Source organism: Phodopus roborovskii, unplaced genomic scaffold, assembly GCF_943737965.1.
Source record: "Phodopus roborovskii unplaced genomic scaffold, PHOROB, whole genome shotgun sequence".
Taxonomy (NCBI): domain Eukaryota; kingdom Metazoa; phylum Chordata; class Mammalia; order Rodentia; family Cricetidae; genus Phodopus; species Phodopus roborovskii.
This window is the reverse complement of record NW_026126540.1, coordinates 19,799,847-19,822,370: the sequence shown is the minus strand read 5'-3', so window position 1 is coordinate 19,822,370 and position 22,524 is coordinate 19,799,847. Positions and strand designations below refer to the sequence as shown.

The window sequence follows — 22,524 nt, the reverse complement described above, 5'->3', positions numbered from 1 at the left end:
GTGTTTTTCTTTTCTGGAAAATTAAAAGTTTTCAAGCCAAGACAAAGAATATGACTTAACTAACTGGATTGAGAGCATGCATTTAAGATCTCCACAAAATAATCAATGGGGAAAAATCTTACAAAGTCTAAATCTATACTACTGCCTGTCAGATACATGCACATTCCTTTTAAAACAGGTCAAAGTTTAAAGATATGAAAACCTAGTTACTGATTAAAGAAAAAATTTCCAGTGTAGTCATCAGAAACTCACACACTCTGGTGGGTCTGAAATCAATACTTTAAAGGGATTAATCACTCCAGAACCTACAACCTTTACCAACTAGAAGAAAATGATGGCATCCACAGTTCTTCATCTCTCCCCTCTTCTCTTTTTCTAAAACAGGGTTTAGCTACACAGCACAAGCTGGCCTTGACTTTGTGTCTATCCTCTTGCCTCAGCTTCCCAACACTGGATTAAAAGTATGAGCCACTGTGTCCTTGCTCATAGTTTTCTTAATTAGGACACTGATTAAGGACATCTCAGATTACACTGAAGGTCTATAGCCAAGGATGGCCTTTTAACAGTGATCCTCCTGTCTCAGCTGGTCATTCTATTTTAGTAGCTCATATTTACAAGTCCCGTATCAAACGTATGTAGTCTTCACAGGAGTGCCATCTTCTGCCTTCGCTCTTTTCTCTCTTTCTGTGGTTTATCTGAGAAAATGAAAGCCACAGTTAATACTAAACTCTCTAAAGGGGTGTGGAATAAAATATCCAGACAGGACCTTTTCATGTTATCACATGTCCACTCTAGAATAGGTCCTGGCTCCCAGCATAAGAACTGCAGGACTGATTCTAGGTGAATGAATGAGGTCCCAGTCTCTGGAGCCTTCTGTAGCATGGAGGGGTGTGTTGTTTGACAATGAATCTGAAGATCTGGGGTTGAATCTGTAATATTAAGAAATCAGGATGTTGCTACTTGAAGTTATAGCTACTTGAAGCTATAAGATGATTAGCTGTCACTTAACCTTCAAAGACCTCAGTTTACTTATCCACAAAATAGGAATGAAAACTAGAAGGGCCATTGTGTAATGAGAACGCTGAGCAAATAAAAAAAAAAAAAAAAAAACACTGTTGAGTTTCTGTAATTGATCGCATTAAATCATTTAGAATCATTTTCAAATTTCTAGGCAATGGTTCATTGTTAGAGGGGCTATTTGGTTTATAAACCAAAAGGACAACTTTGATAATAGCAAAAGATTGTAACTTCCTTCTTTTCTCCAGGGCTTATAATTATCTCCATATAAACTGTACATATTCATACTTTATAAATCCTAACTTCTAGGTGCTATGCCAAGATTATTTTTGACTTTATAGTCTGAGGTTATGTTATTTGTTATTTTGTGATCTTTGATATTTTTGTCCTTCCCACAGACCTTCCTGCAGTCACCCATCAGCTAAAGCTTAGGTGGGCTCTCACACATGCAAAAACAGAAACTCTGTTCCTTGGGATAACATGCCACACTCTAGGGGAGTGGTTATCAACCTGTGGGTCACGACCCATTACAGAGGGGTTGCCTAAGATCATAAGACAAAAATATTTACATTAAGCTTAATAACAGTAGAAAACTTATAATTATGAAGCAGCAATGAAATAATTTTATAGTTGGGGGTCACCAGAGCATAAAGAACTGTATTAAAGGGTTGCAACATTAGGAAGGTTGAGAACCACTGCTCTAGGGAATCTAGAATGCACAGCTGGGAATCTTCCCTGAGTTCTATTTGTGGTCCAAGTTCTACAACCAGGAATGTGTACACTTCAGTTAAGTTAGTTTATCTCCAGCAATGATGTCAGCAATGCATGGGGAGATCACCTTAACAACGTTCTCTACAAAACTGCTTATTACATTAATCAATGGGATTTTTGTTAATACTGTGACAAATTCCCTGAGTTTTATTACAAAGGAAGAAAGAGTGTCTCCTGGTTGAACATACACTTGCCATTATCAGGTCGGGTCGGATATAAACATGCCTTTTATTGCAATGACCTCTTGAAACCTCCAGTTCTCAATTTTAATCCTTATAATATTACAATCCTGCCCTTGATTCTTGGGAAATATACCCCTCCCTTTTCCCCCTTGGGCCTTCATCCCTATACATTTTTATTATTCTCATGATGTATTCTGTGTTGTACACAGGGGCCTAAAATGAAAGGACTCCCAGCTGCTCCAACATCATCATTTTATTAGAAATCGTAAGCAGCTCTTGCTCAGCAGTAAAGTTACACCTTGGAGGTTCAAAAGTTCTCAGAGTCAACCTGCAGGCAGGCCGGGAACAACCCTGGACAGCCTGTGCCACGCATGCCAATGCTGTCTCTTAGCTTTCACAGCCTTCTCTGCTATTGTTTTTAATAAACATGATATAAGTTCTAAACAAATGCCTCTGGGCTATTTTTCCTTTCCCACTAGAGTCTCCTATTGTCTACCCCGCAGCCCCATTAGTGCTAAAGATTCTGCTCTTCATTTAGCCCCACACCTTATATATTACAAATACCTAATAGATACCTGGCAACCAAGGACTATAAAGCATAAGAGGCCAAAAAATGTAAAGAGAGAGCAGGAAATGCTGCTTAGCTAACAGTCAGGTTCAGCCAGTTCTCATAGGGTTTTCTTGTGGTTCCAGTTTAGGGTCTGGTCTAAGGTACTCACTCTTGGGGAGGAATTAGATGGGAGACTAGGGCATGTTCCTGAGATACAGGGAGAGGGCAGAAGAAGATCTGTGGCTAGACTTGTCCCACACTAGAGCCACGAGCCACTAAATAGGCCCCGCTCCTTCTATTGCCCACCTTGCCCTGTCCCTCCCTTCCCCTATCCCCATAGTAAGCAGAAACTCCCCAGATAGCACCTTTCCCTCCACGGTCTGGCCATGCCGTTGCTCTTTCAGTCTGATCCTTTCACAGCCAGGCCGAGGTGAAGACGAATGGGAAGGGTGGAAGCGAAGGGGCTCCCCTAGGAGAGGGTGGTCTTGCCCCGGCTCCCAGCAGCTCCAGCTGATGCTCCTGAGGACAGAGGGGTGGACCCTGTTGGCGCTGCGGATCTGCTACAACTTCTGGGCACCTCAGATGAGCCACTCTGTGAGTCTCACCTGTTTGTTGATTTTCCCTGCCTGCCTGGAAAGCTGAGCTGCCAGAGTGAATACTTACAATAGATAACCCCAATATCTTAGGTCGGTCATTATATAATAAGTGTACCAAAACATAGTAAACCCATGAGGTTGTACAGCTATAATCTGTCACTTAACAATGACTGGTCAACTCTAACAGTTCTCATACTTATTCTTTTGATAAAACTGATGCAGAGCTTGGAAAGAAATTTTAGAAGCACAGAACTTTACGGTTGAAAGGAATCCAGAAACCACCTGGCCCAACCACCCTCCACATTCAGTAGGAAAGGAAGCTGGGATCCAGAGGTTAGCTTGCTCTTGGTTGAATTCAAGAAGAAAAATCTCTCAATGTAGGACTTAGACTGGATTCTGAAAAGAAAAAGGAAGAATGTAAAAAGATCAAATGGACTCAGGTAAATCGGATCAGGCTAGAGAGCCCGCACAGCGCATTAGTCATCTACTGCTGAACAACAGATTACTTCCAGACTTAAGTCACTGAAACGGCAAACCTTAGTTCCTTTCTGTGGGTCAGTGACCAGGAAGGGCTGACAGGTGTAGTGGCTCACGGTCTCTCACGGACTGCCACTGTTTTGGCCATATTCCACTTTCATTTCTAAGCTCATTCATATACCTGCAAGATCTCAGCTTGCTTGTCACTCTTACCCATCCCCACAGGGACCTCTCTGCAGAACTGCCTTAGTGAAAATGGCTTCTCAAGAGGGAGTGATTAAACAAAGAGTAAAAGTAAGAACGTAGTTGTGTGCATAAGCAACTTGAGTATCAATCATCTTATCACTTCCTGTTGTCGTCTCTAGAAATGAGTCAACAAGGTGTGACTGTCAAGAGGCAAAGATTGGGGTGTCTCTCTATTGCTGCCAAGAGCCACCATGACCAAGGCAAGTTATAGAAGAGTTTATTGGGGGCTCACAGTTTCAGAGGGTCTGCGGCCATCATGGCAGGAAGCATGGCAGCAGGCAGGCAGGCAGGCATGGTGCTAGGAGCAGTGTGAGCTTACATCCTTATCCGAAAGCACAAGGCAGAGACAAAGCCAACTGAGGATGGCAGGGGCTTTTGAAATTTCAAACCCCATCCCCAGGGGCACGCTTCCTCCAAAATGGCAACACCTCCTAATCCTTCCCAACCAGTCCTCTACCTGGGGACTAAGAACTCAAACATGAATCAATGGCGGCCGTTCTCATTCAGACCACAGCAAGGGACATAGTAAAGGCTGCTTTCCCCATTTAGAAGCTAAGGGAAACAGTGTGATGGCTCCAAAGGCAAGGCTGGCCGTGCCTAGTGCTCAAGGATCAAACAGAAGAACGTAGGGGACATCCCTTGAGCCTCTCATTAGCCTCATCCACTGAAAGTACTGCACAGTCGTGCTCTCAGGCATGGCGTCAGGGAAAGTTTATTAAAGATATAGTCAATGTGGATAGAGAGCAGTCTAAAAACACAATAGATGATGCTCATGCCTGCTACTAATACACCAGAAAGTTAACTGCTGACTGTCAGAAACAGGAGCTATGATCACTATGTAGCCTCATCATACCCCTGTACCCTGGATTTCTCTCTTCTACACTAGTAGGTCATGACTCTGTGTGTGTGTGTGTGTGTGTGTGTGTGTGTGTACCCATGCCAGGCTAGTATCCTACCACTAAACTACAATCCCTAGCCCTGCAACCTTTTAAAACCAAAATTTAAATATAATAGGTAATAGGTAAGACAGAATGATTGAGTTACATCTTAAAGAAAACCAAATGGTTTCTATGAATTTATTCCTCATATATTCTAGAAATAAGCTAAAACTTGAGAATAATTTCAAGGCAACACACTTGGAATGAAATCATCTATATATAGGGAAAGTCAATTCTTGTCTTGTCAGCACTGAACACTGACTGCAGTAAAACAGTCAGTAGTCAACATGGAATCTCAGAGTGGAAGTCAGTTAACTATATATGTCTGTAAGAACTTTGGCTTCTCAGGGATGAGTCCCAACATTTTCTCAGAAAAGCATACAATGCCGTGGAGAAGGACTCTGGCAGTTTTTGTAAGAATAATTTGTAAAAGTATTTCATCCCAGTACATCAGAGCATCTTGTTGTTTAGCCAACACCACTTGCTCTCTTCTGGCTCTTCAATCCACACTTACCTCCTCATGTGGCTTCCCTACACATAACCCGGTTGGGAAAAATAAAATAAAAGTTTCAAATTATGAGGAAATAAGATGCTCCCTTTGTAAATAGTGACACTTTTGGAAGTCTAGAATGGAATAAATTGGATCTTTTGGGGGGTGCTCTGACAAGCCTTGAATTCCAGAAACCAAGAAGATAAGGCTTAGGGCCAAGAATGACTCAAGTTGACTCAAGAATGACTTGAGTTGACTCAAGTCATATTTGTGTAAAGACCTGGATTCTGTAGGTGACATGACATCTTTGTCTCATCTCTTAACTATGGACAAACTTACATTTGCCGTATTATTTCTCAGTATCAGATACTACATTGTTCACTTTCAATATCACTTTATTTAGTCTTAACAATTAAAGGCTATTATTTATCCTACAAATGGAAACACCACAAAACAACCAAGCTAATATTAACTGATTTATCCAGAACTGCCTGACTCTAAACATGTGGCTCTTTCAATCATAAGATTCTTTCATTTACTGTTGAAAAGCTCTTTCAGAACAACATCCACCCTGTGAGCCCAGTTATTGGACATCTTATTGGAGTGCAGGCCTCCATTTGTAGTTGTTTATTTCTCCTTTTGAGCAGGTATGAACAGCTTGAGAGAAGACACAAATGTACTAGTTATCTTCTTAACCTCGTAACAGCATCTAAAAAATGGAAAGTGCTAGGCTTGTTATGGATGGGTGTTTTGTTGGTTTTGTTTTGTTTTGTTTTTTGAGACAGGGGCTCATATAACCCATGGGTTATGCCCAAACTTCCTATGATCCTCCTGCTTCTACATTCCACGTCCTGGGATTACAGGCATATGCCTTGCTTCAGTCTAGTTTTGGGGTGGGAGGGAGGAGGATGCTGTTGTTCTGTTTTTGTTTTTTACAGACAGGGTTTCTTTGGTTAGTCCTGGCTATCCTGGAATTTGCTCTGTAGACTAGGCCAGCCTTGAACTCAGAGATACCTGGTCTCTGCCTCCCGAGAGGGATTAAAGTTGTGCACCCCCACTGTCTGGCTTCAATCTAGTTTTTAAATGGGTAAAATTAGAGCTATGCACTACAGAAATGCAACTGTTAAAACCACGCAGAAGGATTCCTCCGGATGAGTAGAAGCAACATTCTTTAAAGTGGAGTATTTTTCTTTAGTAATATATAGAACAGCACAAATTCCCTACAATAAGGTAAGAAACAGGGCAGAGCTTTGCATGGGGTCAGTCTCATTCAACAGATGCACACAGACCAGCTAAGAAAAGGAAGAGCCAGGGAGAAGAGAGCTGCCCATGGTGAGAGCTTGGTGTAACAGATGCACTATGTATACACAGTACCCAGTTCTATGGCTTACTGTAGGGAAACTGAAGCATGATGAAAATCTTCTAGTCCAGGTTCAAGAACCTGGTTCTAGTCCAGGTTGGGCCTTTCAGATTTATGCTTATCATCATCGTCACCATCATCATTGGTGATGGTGGTGGTAGTGCATATGTAAATGCATGTGTATGTGCATGCACATGTGTGTGCATGGATACATGCACCACAGCAACTATGAAGGTCAGAGGACAATTTTTAGGAGTCAGCACTCTCCTTTACTATAGGTTCCAGGGATTGAACTTGGCTTGATAGGTTTCTATGGCAAGCTCTTTACCAGCTAAGCCATTTTTCCAGCCTCAGATTGATCTTCCAGTAGAGAATGTTTGCTGAGGGCACTAAAAATGGTCAGTGCCTGGGTCTACTACACACACCCTAGAGAAATCAATTAATTAGTCTGTGGGACAGTGGTTCTCAGCCTTTGGGTTGTGACCCCTTTGAGGTTGCATATCAGATATCCTGCATATCAGATATTTATAATATGACTTTTAACAGTAGCAAACATTACAGTTACAAAGTAGCAATGAAAGAATTTTGTGGTTGGGGGTCACCACAATATGAAGAACTGTAGTAAAGGGTCACAGTATTAGGAAGGTTGAGAACCACTGCTTTAGGAGATGGTTTTCCAATATTATATATTGATTTGATGGATTGAATTAGGGAAGAGACAGGAAAGCAAATAAAAAGTTACCCAACTTTTAAGTCCATTTTGCCCCTATTTCATTTTTATGGTACTCATGATAAAAATTAATTTCTGATGTGGCATCCTTCCTCTATAACAACCTACTAACTTTGACCCCAGGGATATCTGGCAATGTCTGGAGAAATGTCACCACTACTAGTAGTGAACTCCCACTACCAGGCAGGCCAAGGATTCTCCTTATACCCCACAATTAACAAGGCAGCTACCTCCACAGCAAAGAGTCATCTGATCCCTAAGTCCACCAGTGCCAAGGCTGGGGCATCTTAGCCTCTGGTATCCACTGGAACAAATCTAAGCTGACACCAAGGTAATGTTTGCTGAGAATTAAACTAAAAACAGCAGCTGCAGTTTATCAAGCTGCTTTAATAGGTGAAATCAAGTTCAATGCTAGCTCAGCACTAATACATTTACTTCTTATGAAAATCTTATAATGTATTACTTCTTTCTGTTTTGCAAAGATAAAGAGGTAGTAACTTGTCCACAGCTCCATAGCAAGTAATAAAGTTCTCAACACTCCCCCCATATTGCTATTTCCCAAACCAACAGCCTTTGTGTACAGTAAAAGCAGTTGAAAAGCCCCTTCATTGTAACATCTGGGGATAGAGAATCCAACACCTGCAACAGAACATGGCAAGAGCTCCAAGAGTGTCCCAGGGTTGGGTATACGATTTACATTCATTACTTCCAATTCCCTGGTGCCTCTGTATTTTAGAAAATCTGGGGAGCCGTAAAATGTCCAGCCTAGCATGTTTCTTGACTGCACTGAAATTAAAGAATCTGTAGAGGAAAAGCAGAGTCAATAAAGCATAGGAGGATAAACAATCAATGTTACATTTATAAAGCATCTTTACGATCTTCAGTGGATCCCTTGATGGCCCAGCAGGAGCCTGGAGAAAAGGCCATTGGATAAGAGGATGTATTCAAGGTCATGATGCCTCATCCATGAAACCAACAGTGCTACAGACTAAAAACCAATGGAGCATTCTCCAACATGACAGAAAGAATTTAGCTCAGATCTACAAAGGACTCAGGGATTCCTGGTTCTCTCTTTGAAAATATATATTTCCTTATATAACCCAATGTCATTGTCACACCTACCAAGATTAAGGTTACTTATCCAATATCCAGCACTATCAGATTTCCATCCTTACAGAAAAAGGACTCCCTAGAGGTAGTTTATGAAACCAGGATTCAGAGACAACACTTACCTCCCTCTTTAAACTTTCTTATAACCTAGCGCAGTCTCTCTTCCTCCTTTTCCTCCACAGGGCTGACTTACGACAGAAACTAGGTTAGCAGCTTTAGAAAATGTCCCACATTCCGACTCTGCCTATTTACTTCTTGTTTGTAATTTAACTGCTTCTTTCATCGCCTGTATTTTTGGCAAATGGCAGAAGCTTTAGAGCTCTGGTCTCCCTTTTTCTGACAAGAATACAGCACAGGAGGCACCGTGTGCTTCATATTCAAGACATCAAGAGGCACATGCCTGCCTTGTCCCACTTTTAGCCATGTCACACTTGATCAGAGGGCTCAATGGTACCAGCTTAAGATCCTCACCCACCTTTCAACTAAGGCTCCTGGCTATTTGTGTTCACTAGCCTAATCAATTTTCATGATGGGATGTAAGTGGCAACCTTCTAATTTTTAAAAATTTCTACCAGTCCAAACGCAGTTTTTGGGCAGACTCTATCCCTCACCGACTGAGCCTAATTGGTTTCTATGAACTATAATTTGTACAGGAAGAGCAGGAAGAAGCTAGTGCCCTCGTTACATCCCACACACAGAGTTTGCCTATGGCAAAATTTAACAGACAGTAGTAGCAAAATACTTTTTTTTTTTTTTTTTTGGAGACAGGGCTTCTCTCTGTAACAATTCTGGCTGTCGTGGAACTTGCTTTGTAGACCAGGCTGGTCTCAAACTCACAAAGATCCATCGGCCTGCCTCTGCCTCCCGAGTGCTGGGATTAAAGGCGTGTACCACTACTGCCTGGCCAAAGTACATTTTTAGAAAATATATTAACAACAGAAGGGAAAAGAGATTCTGTGAGCAACCTAACCAAATTATAAAGGGAGTCAGTTAAAACTCCACTTTTCGCCCAGCATCCTGTGATAGTGAGGGGGTCCAACAGTGTCTGCAGAAACCTTTACTGCAGACAAGTCATAGACCTATCCTGAACCCAAAGGTCATGGCAAAACAAGGAGAAGCTGCCAGTTCCAGACACAACTCAGAGGCAAATGCTAGACAAAGATCTGACATTTCACTTTTTGCAGTGCTCGGGGTAGAACACAGGGCCTTATGTATGCTAGGCCAACACTCTACTATGGAACTATTCCCAGCCCCCTGACCTTTTTTTAAAAGCTACACTCACAGATAAAATTGTGAACACCATAAATTATTTGAAATACCCACAAAGGCGGTTGTGATTAAAATAAGTGTTTTTTTTCTTCTTCTTCAGGAAAAAAAAAAAAAGATGAAAAGCAGGAAGTCATAAATTATGATAAAAATCACACAACTGGTACAAAGCCAGTTCGAATGTATAAAGCTCTTAAGAATCCAAGAAAGCCTTTGGGACACTAGTAGGTTAACAGCGAAGATGACACTTTATCTGGCAGATGCAACTCAAGACAAGTGGATCTGAAAAGTACAAACCTGGTACAATGTAGTGAGACAGTCAGTAAACAAACACATGGAGGCGTGGGTCTTCTTTTCAGGGTTTACTTCTAAAAATGTCTTTTAACTGTAGTTATTTAAATAAAGAAGTAGGCTGGGCAGGGTAGCACAGGTCAAAAAAGCTAACTCTTGGGAAGATGACATTTCTGAGACTGGCCTGGGACTGTTTCAGATACACGGGCATGCACACGTGCACATGCACGAGCAATCATCTTCATGATGGACAACCACACTAAAAAACAGCTGGCCTGCTGTGACACATTACTGTATCCTCCACCCTTCCTCTTTTTTATGTAAGGGGACCTACCTCAAAGATAATTGACCCATAGCCATGAGAACCTATGTCTTGGTAAGAACAGATTATCTGCATCAAATAAAGCCTCTTAGGAATTCAAATTGGCTCCAAGGAAGCTCTTGGGCAGGTGGCATGGAATGCATTGAGTTATTTCAATGTATAAACGGCTAGGAATCTGAGTTGAGACCCTGAACAATGCTGCTACTAGCTCTCAAGCTAACAGCAGCCAAGTACTCCTAGCTCTGGTCTTCAGGTCTGCCCTAGGTTTTCTCCAGGTGTCCTTGTTGAACTCTGCTCCTGGATTTTTCTATGAACGACCTGGGTATTAACCTGAGTCCACAATAAATGTCCTACAGATCATTGTCTTAGAGTTTATTTGTAAGCCTGATTTGTTGTAAAAGAAAAATGGATTTCACTCAGATAGTGGGTTAATTTTCTCTTTCCTATTTCTTTCTTTTTTCTTTTTCTTTTCTTTCTTTCTTTTTTTTTTTTTTTTTTTTTTTTTTTTTTGGTGTGTGTGTGTGTGTGTGTGGGTCCAGACAGGGTCTCTCTGTGTAGCACTGGCTGTCCTGGAACTCGCTTTGTAGACCAGTCTGGCCCCGAATTTACAGAGATCCGCTTGCCTCTGCCTCCCAAGTGGGATTAAAGGCTACCACGCCAGGCTCCCATTTCTTGTTTTTGACTAATCCTCCAATCCTGTCCCCCTTCATCTTCTCACTCCTGACAGAGGAAACCTTAATCCTTCCCACCACCCTTACTGTGCTACTCCACTCTGGTGAAAACGCCACACAGTGGGTTCCCTCGTCACAGTAGGGGGCGCTGCAGGTCCTGCAGTGTTAAATCTGATCCCTTGCAGTCTGGCTGAGGCGAAGGGGAAGAAGCCGAGAGCTCCATCTACAGCATAAGCTGGTCCAGCTCCTTCCCAGGGTACGCCTCGGCTTTGGCCCTGAGCCAGCCAGGAAGGAGGAAGTATTGTACCCGATGACAGAGGCATGAGCCCTGCCTTCTCTGTCTCCATGGTTCTGTTGCTGCTTATGCTAGGTGAGCCCCAGGGGCAGGGCCAAGAGGAGCGAAAAGCAGAAGCCATTCAACTCAAGAAGGAGTCATGTGATAACGTATGGCTGCTACTTGTGAGTGGCATCATCTAAGAAACTCTTGCGAGATTATTGCACATACGCCACTATTTTTAATATCCGTGGCTAGTTAGATAAAGCTGTAAATAAAACTAAGGTCCTTGTCTTCATGAGATTTATAATCAGTACACGAATTAAAAATATAAATTATAAAGCACAGTAATGGGTAGTAAATGTTATGAAAGGAAAGGGACATCTAAAGTTCAGGGACAAGACAGGAGGGCCGAGGCAAGAGGGTCACATGTTTGAAGCCAGGCTGTGCTACATTTAGGAGTTCTAGGCCAACCTAGCCAACATAAACAACAACAACAAAAAGAGGTGTGCTGTAATTTTAACAGGTTAGTCTAAAATGGCCTCTCTAAAAGATAATTTGAGCAGATCCTGGAAAGAGACTGGGATATTTTCTGCCCAACTACCACCATCCATACATGAACCAGAGGAAGGCTATCCCTTCCCTCCATGCTGCACCCCTAGGGTAAGGGGGCTTTGTCATTGTCTCACAGGTCTGAGGCTAGGGTCCTTGGCATGACCATGGCCATGTCAACAGTATACCTTCACCTAGGGCTTCATTCACTCAAGGCTTCCTCCCTGTAGGGAGGAAGTTAGGTAAGACCCAGGCCCCGGGAAACTGCCTATCAGGCAGAGGAAACTAGAGGTACTTCTAGTATAATAAATAACTAGTTATTTCTCTGGCCTACAGTTAATGAAAAGAAGGCTATGCTGTCAGTAGCAAAGAGGTAAGGGGTAGCAAAAAAAAAAAAAAGATTCATAAATACTATAAAATGACAATCCAGTTAAAGAAAACAACGTAAAAATAAACAGCCTGTAAATCTCAGAAACATCCCAGGGCATCATTGTATTACAACCAAACATACTTGATGTTCCTGATAACAACCTTGAAACATCAGGTAAGGTAAACTTCAGTTGCTATAGGCAGGTAGGTACATAATTATCGAGAGCCCCAGTAACACGTAGATATTTGTAAATTTTAGCCTTACTACCAATCTGGAAAGCTTTCTGTTCCGTGAGTTTAAATTTAAGATGTATTACTATGCTGTAACAATATGGTGTGTTTTCTGTAGGGTCTTGCCAATGCCCTTTTACCAGAAAGAAAACTTTGCAATCAGGTGAGTAGTCTCCACCCTGGCTTAGGACTGCTGGGTTTGAAACTAGAATTTGGGGGATGGGAGGAGGAGGACTAGAGAGATGGCTCAGCAGTTAAGAGCACTGGCTGCTCTCCCAGAGGTCCTGAGTTCAATTCCCAGCACCCGTACAGCAGCTGTTGTCCCATGGAATCCGATGCCCTCTTCCAATTGGCAGATATACATGCAGATGAAAACACCCATATACTCCAAGCACATTCTTTGAAAACAAGGAGGGCTCAAATCCTAGAAAAGGATGGGATGGGAGTTTGGGGGCAATGATGAAATGGAGACCAGAGGTTAAACAGAACTCCCAGTCTGCACAGTTCCTTCTCTCCTTTGTCTAGTGTGTGGACGACCTGTATACTCTGGACGAATCGTAGGGGGCCAAGCTGCTGTCTTGGGGCGCTGGCCGTGGCAGGTCAGCCTGCAGCTTGACAGGAACCATGTTTGTGGAGGTTCCCTCATCAGCAAGCACTGGGTACTGACAGCAGCACACTGCATAAAAGAGTAAGTTGAGGCTGGGGGCTCACCCGCAGATGGCGTCCCCGGGAATGTTTAGATGGCATCATGGGAACCAATGGGCCAGGGCAGAAGGAAACCCTATATCACCCTGGAGTGAACACAACCAGGGGACAAGGTGTAGAGAAGTCCCTTCCATTGCACTAGCTCACTTCTGAACTAGCAGTCAGGGTTTGTCTTGAGCTTTTGGGACTCACAAACACACTCTGCGCTTTCAGAGCCATTGTGTGAAAGCAAGTTGCCATGTGGCGAGCACCATATGAAACTGGTTCCTCACAAAGATGCCAACTTAATGTAAGTGAGCTGGAATAGACTCTCCTCCAGTCAAGCTCAGAGACGACTGAAGCCTGCCCTGAACGGAGCCACTGGAGAGACCCTGAGACGGAGGCACAATTTAGGCCTCAAAGAATCTGAAACACAAATATGTTTTCATTTACACCACAAAACATCGTAGCAACTGACTGTGCAGCAACAGAAAACTAATATTCATAGAAGTCAAAAATATTCATAGAAGTCATTAGCAACCAGCTCAGAAAAATGGTATAGTGACTTCAAAAATACTGAGGGAAGAGTTTCTTCCTAGCTCACAATTGTATAGTCTACCCATATACAAACTATGAATAGAGAGCGTATAAACGCAGACATTTACAAATACTCAACACCACAAAACAATGTTACCATTCATGCATATGGGCAGAGAGGAACAGGAAAACGTGGATCTAGACAAAATGGTGGGCTATCACACAAGAGAATGCTTAAGAAAATCCTAAGTGTTATAAAAGTTAATTCCAAGGAGACAGCAGGTAGAGTAGAACAAGAGGGCAGAGAACCAAGCAAGTGGGGTGGGGGTGGTAATGCACTGCCTGGATGTACTGAGAAGGTTGTATTTCTAGCAGAGAGTTTGGTGACAAAATAGCAGATCTGTAGTGGACATAAGAAAACAAAATGAGGGTTTTATGAGAAGTGCAATTACAAGATCCAACCTAACCTGCAGTGCAGGAAGTTTACACAGTGACAAGAAAACACTGATCAAAACAGAAAGTTATAGCCTTATGGGTTAGGGAGAGGAGGGACAGCTAAGTGAGGATAGAGGCTTGTTTCCATTGTTTTCTCTTGCAATAAAGACCATGACCCAAGTCAACCCAGTGGGAAAAGGACTTATCTCAGCTTACAGTTGTCCGTCATGAAATAAAGACAGCAACTAAAGCAGAAACCAAGGACGAACCATGCTCAGTGGCTTGTCCCCATAGCTTGCTCAGTCTGCTTTCTTACACCACCAAGACCTGCCTTGGGGTGGCCCCTCCCAAATCAATCATCAATTGAGAAAATGCCCCAATTGAGAAAATGGGTGTGTGTGTGTGGGGGGGGGGTTGTCAAGAAAGTCAAGTGTTGAGCCAAGAACTTAGGTTATTTTGTACATCTTATGATACTACCTGATACAACACATGTGTGTGTGCACGCGCGCGCGCGCGCACACACACACACACACACACACACCATGGAGCATGGAAGAGGTTAAGTGGGGAACCAGGAAGAGTATGTAGGGCAAATTATGGCTGCCAGCATATAAGTGGAGACCACAGGAAGAGAAGCCAGGGCAGGGCACAGGAGATAAGAAAAGGACACAAGTTAACCTTAGCTCAAGATGAACTGAGCCCTGATGATGTGCTGCAAGCCAATATGCCCACTTTTATACTCTTCTATCTTTTCCTCTTAGGAGCTGGTATGCTTTTTTATACAGTGTGTGGCTTGGATCCATTGATGTAAACTACTCAAGTAAAGGCAAGGAATACTATGTGTCCAAAATCGTCAAATATCCCAAACGAGATGGTATAAGCGCAGACATTGCCCTGCTGAAACTGTCTACCCCAGTCACCTTCACCACTGTCATTCTGCCCATTTGCTTACCCAATATCTCAAAGCAACATACGCTTCCAGATTCTTGCTGGGTGACTGGATGGGGACAAAACATGAAAGGTACAGGAGAGATGGGTGGAGAGAGGGATTAATTAATCAGTCTATAAGTCTTCAAATCAAATATCCTTTCAGCATTTACCTGTTCATTTACTTCTATATTGTGCCTAGAGTCTGGTTATAACTGAGAGAGTAAATATTAATTTAAACACATAATTAGCTCTCTTTTAGAGACTATTAAACATGATTTAATGTTTGGAGAGTCTAGGGTCTTTTGTTGTTGTTGTGTATATGTTCATTTGTTTATAAAATACATGTCAATACTTTTCCAGAATGAAGTAGAGATATGACAGGAATTTATCTGGAAGCAGAAAAAATGAAAACAATTTTAGAATAATTTAGATTACCTACATTTTGACTTAATCGGGAGCTATCTGAATATTTTTTATTAGAATGCTGGCACAAACTAAAGCAGTTCAAATTCACTTGTTTGGATTTAACCACCTCCGATTTTCCCACAGCAAGTGTGACTGGGAGGTGTCTGGTTCTGACTGGCACCCTGTTACTTTCCAGGGTTTATAATCTTTTATTCCTGTCTTCCTCTGCAGGTCAGTACCCCTCTATCCTCCAAGAAGTTGAAGTACCCATCATTAACAGTAGGAAGTGTGAACAAATGTACAACCCCATCAGCATTTTCATCCCGGAACTGGAGCGGGTCATCAAGAAGGACGAATTTTGTGCTAGCGACCTTCTGCTGAAAAAGGATAGCTGCAAGGTTAGTGTTTGCTCTTGAGGCACTCTGGGCACCTTCTTCTGGGAGCTCTTATATAAGATGTTTTATCTGTAATTAACAATAAATTACCACCCTAGAAATGATGGTTCTGACAGTAATTCTTCAGTTAATGCTGGGCAAATCAACTGATCTATATCAATATTTAAAGTCATTTATTTTACTTTTGAGATTATAATCACATTATTTCCCCCTTTCACTTTCTCCCTCTAAACCCTCCAATATGTCCCTCCCTGATCCCTTTCAAATTCATAGCCTCCATTTTCATTTAATTTTTGTTACAGGCATATACATACATATATTATACATAACATATATAAATATAAACATACATATACATATATACCCCTATACATAAATACAGCCTGCTCAGTCTATATAATGTTACTTGCTTGTATGTTTTTAGGGCTGACCATTTGGTATTAGATAATCCTATTGGTGTGCTCTTCCCTGGGGACAACTATATCTCTGACTCAGCATTCTTAGTTGCCTACAGTTCTTTGTGTAGAGTTGAGGCCTCATGGGCTTTTCCCTGTCTACTTTGGCTGTTGTCTTTGTTCAGCTCACACTTGGGCAGTCATGTTGGTGAGACCCTGTGTAGCTTCTGACATTAGCAGGAGACACAGCTAATAGCAAACTCCCCGAATCTTTGACTTTTTGTTGTTGTTGAGACAGATTTCTCTGCAAACAGTCCTGGAACTTGCTTTGTAGACCAGGCTGACCTCAAATTCGCAAAGATCCACCTGCCTCTGCCTCTCGAGTGCTGCTGGGATTAAAGGCATGTACCACCACTGCCCAGCCGAACCTTTGGCTTTTAAACAATCTTTCTGTCCTTTCTTCCATAATGTTCCTGAGCCTTAAGTGTGGGAGTTGTACTATAGATATATCCCTTGGTTCTAGGCCCCACAACTCTGGATTTTTAATTTTATGTGTGTTGGTGTGTTGCCATGGGTGTCAGGTCTCCTGGAACTAGAGTTACAGACAGTTGTTAGCTGCCATTTGGGAATTGAACCCAGGTCCTCTGGAAAAGGAGTCAGTGCTCTTGATCACTGAGCCATCTCTCCAGTCTTCACAACTCTGTATTTTAATTGGTTGTGTTTTCTGTAATGTTGACCTATATCAATTGAATTCCTTCAAACATAAGACTATTGATCTAGACCAGTGGTTCTCAACCTTCTTAATGCTGTGACCCTTTAACACAGTTTCTCATGTTGTGGTGAGCCCCCAACCATAAAATTGTTTTTGTTGCTACTTCATAACTGTAATTTTGCTACTGTTATGAGTTGTGATGTAAACATCTGATATGTAGGATATCTGATATGCAACCCCTGTCAAAACCCATAGGCTGAGAACTACTGATCTAAACCAATGTAGCCACTTGTTTTTACATTTTTTAGAACCTGTAATTTTTCATAAACATATTGAGGTAAACACACAATTTTAACTTTCAATTTTCTCAATAATATTTCATCATATACTTTTTAAATGTCATTCTCCCGATCAACTGTCAGTCATCAAGGTTTGTGGGTATTACTCAGTGGTAGAGACCTGCCTAGCATCCATGAGGCCTTGGCTTTGATTTCTTGCATCATAAAAACAACCAACCAATCCAGCCACAGCTTGGTCCTTCATTCCATGCAAGTATAAGCTGTATGGCTGTGGCTGAATCCAGGCTGCTGGCTTGCTCTCTCCCCCCACCTCTCCACTCTTTCCCTTCCTCCTTTCCTCTCTCCTTTCTAGAATTTTACCCTTCATTTCCTAAGTGGCTGTGTAGCTCTGAGCTCTGTTTCCTGATCTCAAGCCATCAAGACTATGGGTTTCTCTTTAAGCTCTAGCTACCAGATAAGCGAAAGATGGGCCTGTTTAATGAGAAGACTACTTAAAAACAAAGTGTTATTCTTTTTCTTCTGAGGATTAACCCCACTTTCTGTCTGCTTTTGACCTCTCTCCGCTGCCTTCATAGAGCTGGCTTTTCTATTTCATCCCCAGCAGAGTTGCTCTGAGATAAGCAGCAAAGAATAGAACACACTTTAAGTGCACACAGAACATTCTCCAAAACAGATTTATCCGAGGCTGTAAGCTGAGCCTCAGTACAGTTAGGGGGATTGAAATCATACAAAGTAGGGTCTCTAGTAGCAACACAATAAAGTTAGAAAATAAGTAACAGAAAAATATGTACAATTCAGATCTGTGGTAGTTAACATATTCCCAAATAACCAGTGAGCCAAAAAAAGAAATCACTACGTAAATTAGGAAACAGTTTGATTAAAATGAAGAGACACATCTTATGGGTGGAGCTTAAGCAGTGGTTAGAGAAACTCATAGTTGTAAATGTCAGTTGTATGAACAAGAATATCTCAAGTGAAGAACCTAGCCTCTATATTAAGACACTGGAAAAGGAGGCAGGACGTAGTGTAATGGCAGAGACCTCCCAGCCTATACAAGGCATGGTTTCAATGTGAACACCGAAGAGGAAAGGGGTAAGGAAGGGCACAAGGAGAAAGACAGTCACCAAAGAGAGGGACAGAGGGGGGAGAGGGAAAGAGGGCGCAGTTCTGGGGATTGGAAAGCAGAAAAAACAAAGAAATAAGGATTTTATTTACTGAAACAGAGAAGAAAGAGACAATAAAAAGGAAAAAAAAAAAAGCCAAAGTTTGTTTTAAGATAAAATTGGGGAAAAAAAATTAGCTAGACTAAGAAATGAATAAGCTGATACTAATGTGGAAATTCAAATGGTCATAAACAGCCTTGAAAAAGGCTCAAACCTTCTGATTCCAAAGCTTTCTATAAAGTGACAGTAATCAAAACAGTGTGGGCAAACATCAGACCAGACATACAAAGTGAGCCGCAATCAGCATTAAATCCTGAAACTGTTACAAAACAGGAGACAAATTACTAATGGCTGTCATCATCCCATAGAAGAAATGAATACAACATTTGAAACACAAAAGAACCTATGGAGAAACCCCCCCACACACAAAACAAAAACAAGGGTAGTATTTTACACTCTTTTAAGTCTTACTTTGCAGTGAAAACCTTAATGAGAAGTATTGTATTAATTTCCATTTGCTTTCTCAAGGCACATCAAATGAACATTTAGAAAAAACTAATGGATTTTTCTAAGATCCCTGACAATTTCAAACTTTACTGATTCTGGAACTCCCGTGAGCTCTCCCCGAAGCAGTGGGAAGCCCAGCTCCCTTGCTGAGGCACAGCTCAGAGTTCAGGTCCCGTTCCTCCCTCCAGACTGATAACACCCCTCCCTCCTACCCCTCAGGCCTTTCACTGCTGAGCCTTTCTGTCTCCCTTAGGGTGACTCTGGAGGGCCTCTGTCATGTTACGTTGATGGTGTCTGGATCCAGATAGGTATCGTAAGCTGGGGTTTGGAATGTGGCAAAATTCCTCCTGGAGTCTACGCCAACGTGACCTACTACCAAAAATGGATCAGTGCCATTATCTCAAGAGCCCAGGGCTTGGGTGGTAACTGTACTTACATCACTTCCTGTTTCCTACTACTGTTCTTCTTTCTCTGGCTCTCCTGGGACCCTCCTGAGCCTTGGCCCTAACCCTGAACCAGGACAAGATAGAGGTGGGATGTGTGGAGAATAAAGCCTTGGGCAGAGAATTCCTAAGACAGTCACTGAGATCCCTGGATACTAGCTTCATGATTTTGTTTCCAAGGTTCTCGATTTTCTCATGTTTTAGTGGTCAGAATGCAAACAGGTAATAAATAAGGCTACCACTTCTGGGGGCGGTATTTTTTTTTTTTTTTATTTTTATCCCAGAATAATGTATCTTATGAGGGGGGAAGGATGTTTTCTATGAATAAATATTTGTGACTATGAGTTAAATTACTACTAGAAACGCAAGCTAAAAAAGGGACTCTATAAGGCTCTATTTTGAACCTTGGCTGCATCATAGATGTCTTGCTTACTCTATATTTTTTTGCCTCCTTGATTAGCCTTTGTTTTCCTGCTAATCCTTTTCTATCCCTCAGTCTGTAACAAGGAGTGCACATAAGCAGCTTCACTCTTTTCAAATCCCTATATGGTTTACTATTAAAAATACTGTTGTTAGGTTTGGTAGCACAGTCCCTAACCACAGCACCTCGAAATCAGAGGACACTCTACCTTTTCTCCTTGCCCAGCCTTCCTTAGCTGCTTCACACCCCACTCAGCACAGACTGTTGCTTTGTCCAGGCTTCCCTTGCTTGGTTATTTCTTACCATGATTTCTAATCTCAAGCCACCCTCCACTTGTTGAAAGAAGCTGTGCTGGCTCTCCTGGGCAGAACAAATCCTTTTAATGAGCATCTGCATCAGAGCACAATGGAGCCCTCCTCCACAGAACTCAACATAGCTCTGTAGTACTACTGGCTGGCCCTGAACTCACAGAGATCTGCCTGCTGGGATTAAAGATGTGTGCCACCAACGCCCAGCTTATCTAACATTTTTTTTTTTTATGTAGCTGTATAATTAATTATTGTATCTGTCTTATCAAAATGGAAGGTCTATGAGGGTAAGGATTTTTGTTTTCATCTACAACTGTCTCCCAACTACGCTATCTGAATGAAAACCACCCAACTGATTTTTGTCACCCCCCAGATACACTGTGAGAACTTGAGTATTCTGTGTACTGACACAGCCCAGAATCTGATCTAATTCTTACCCTTAGGTTTCCAGATACTAATTAAATAAAAGGATGAGAGGAGGGGATGATGCGCCTCCTGCCAGGCCATATCAAGCAGAGAAGAAAGATTACTAAAAGCGGGAGCTAAATGCTTATCAGACAGAAGCTAAGGAAGTTCTGGATGTCACAGCTGAGGGAAAGAAGGAAACAGGAAAGACAGACTACCCCTGAGGACATAGGTCAAGAAGACCACCAAAAAAAAAAAAGTACTGCTTTCTCAAAATGGGAAGCCACTGCGCCTCACCCCCAGCATAGGAACTCATGTACAGGGTCCACGTGGAAAAAAACATTCCATGGCATGGAGCAGGAACAGGAAGCTGACTGCACAGCAGCCAGGTGTCTTGCCTAAGAGATACACTTGGTCCTGGACAACATAGCAGATTCCTCTCCTGGGGAAGTCTGAAATAAGTCAGACTGTGCATCTGTGCATCTAACAGCATCAAGCACCCACCACATAATGGACTCCAAATAAACAGCAGAACCTTCAGGAGTTTACAGCCTGGTGAGGGAGCCGCACCACTGAATGCAAAAGAAACAAACTAAAGTTATGTACAAGAAAGTCTGACGGAGAAAAATAAGACCAAAGGGTCAGGTAAGAGTATCGGGATTCCACCTGACACCTGTTGTTTTTCTTCCTCTCCTGCTTCCTGTCTGCACTGTCTTTGGAGCCCACTTACCATGGTGATCTGAGAAAGCCACAGCTTGCTTCTTACACTGAATTAAAATCCAGCATGGAGACCCCCCCAGAGCAGGTTGTCCATCCTTCAGCCCATTTCCACCTGGTGGCTTTATTGTGTCTGCCCTCCAAACCTAAAATATCCTTCTTTTGTACATCTCCATGCACTTATTTCTGTCTACTGCTTAGAAAAGGGAGAATACCGACAAAATGCATTAAAAGCACCATAGGGAATGGTTTTTAAAATTAAGTCTTTGGGTGTGGTTCAGTGGCAGAACACTTACTGTGGTAAGCAAAGCCCAGATCCTACGCCCAGCACCAGGGGAGAAAAATTAACAGTCAATGAGTGAATTGCATGGCACATTGAGTTATAACCCATTAATGCCACTTTCTAAAAATGAACAGGGAAGTTTATCTCCTGCTTAACTTAAATATCGACTTGTCTGTGATATATCTGGGGCTCTCTAAAGATCTGAACAATACTTGTGATTGCATTTCAAAACAAGACTCAAAGTGATTACATACATTTTTTTGTTTCAGTTGCTAAAACGCAAAATGGAAAGTATAACCCCAAATGTGGGGTATGGAACTTGTTAATACATTACTGAAGGGGGGGAAAATCAATAGACATTTGTATTCACAAAACTAAAATGTCAAGCAGTTACAGGCAACTAATGTGGCCAGCGCCATCACACTGACGAGTGAAGGAGCATATAAACAAGGGTATCTTTATTCGCAACTTTGGGAGGCTCAGCACAGGACTTCTGATCTAAAATCAATTTTAATTTGCAGAATCTGTTACTTCTTGGAGTATCTCGTTTTCATATGTGCTACCTTTCATTTTCAGAAGTCCTGAGAAATTTTAATTAAGGTAGGATTTTAATAAATAAAAATTGCTGAAATTTAGTCAACATTTTATTTTTCTCCATAAAAGTGGGAGGGTGGCCCGGCGTTGGTGGCACATGCCTTTACTCCCAGCCCTGGGGAGTCAGAGGAGTGAGTTCAAGGCCAGCCTGGCCTACAGAGTGAGTGCCAGGGCAGGCTGGAAAAACAATACAGAGAAAGCCTAAAAAGAACAGTGGGAGGGGAGAGTGTATAGTTAGTGATATCCAGATTCTTTTTCTTTCTTTGTAGCAAGTAGACTCCTTCAAATAATGACCCAGTTTTCCCCTCATGAAGCCATACAGTTGTCCTCCTACATGTGGGGACATTAGAGAAAAAGTTCGGAATAGGATTGGAAGCGTGACTGTTGCTACTATTTCAGTGGTGGTACTTCACCTATCTGGATGCTGTTTCACTGACCATGTCACAAG

General features: G+C 42.1%; 2 protein-coding genes across 5 annotated transcripts in view; one reads left to right on the top strand and one right to left on the bottom strand.

Moving 5' to 3' along the window:
• Positions 1 to 22,524, top strand: part of Kirrel1 (kirre like nephrin family adhesion molecule 1) — a 1,148,154-nt gene that overhangs the window by 1,100,627 nt on the left and 25,003 nt on the right. The window lies entirely within an intron of this gene.
• Sh3d19 (SH3 domain containing 19) overlaps positions 1 to 22,524 on the bottom strand; it is a 144,686-nt gene that overhangs the window by 104,512 nt on the left and 17,650 nt on the right. The window lies entirely within an intron of this gene.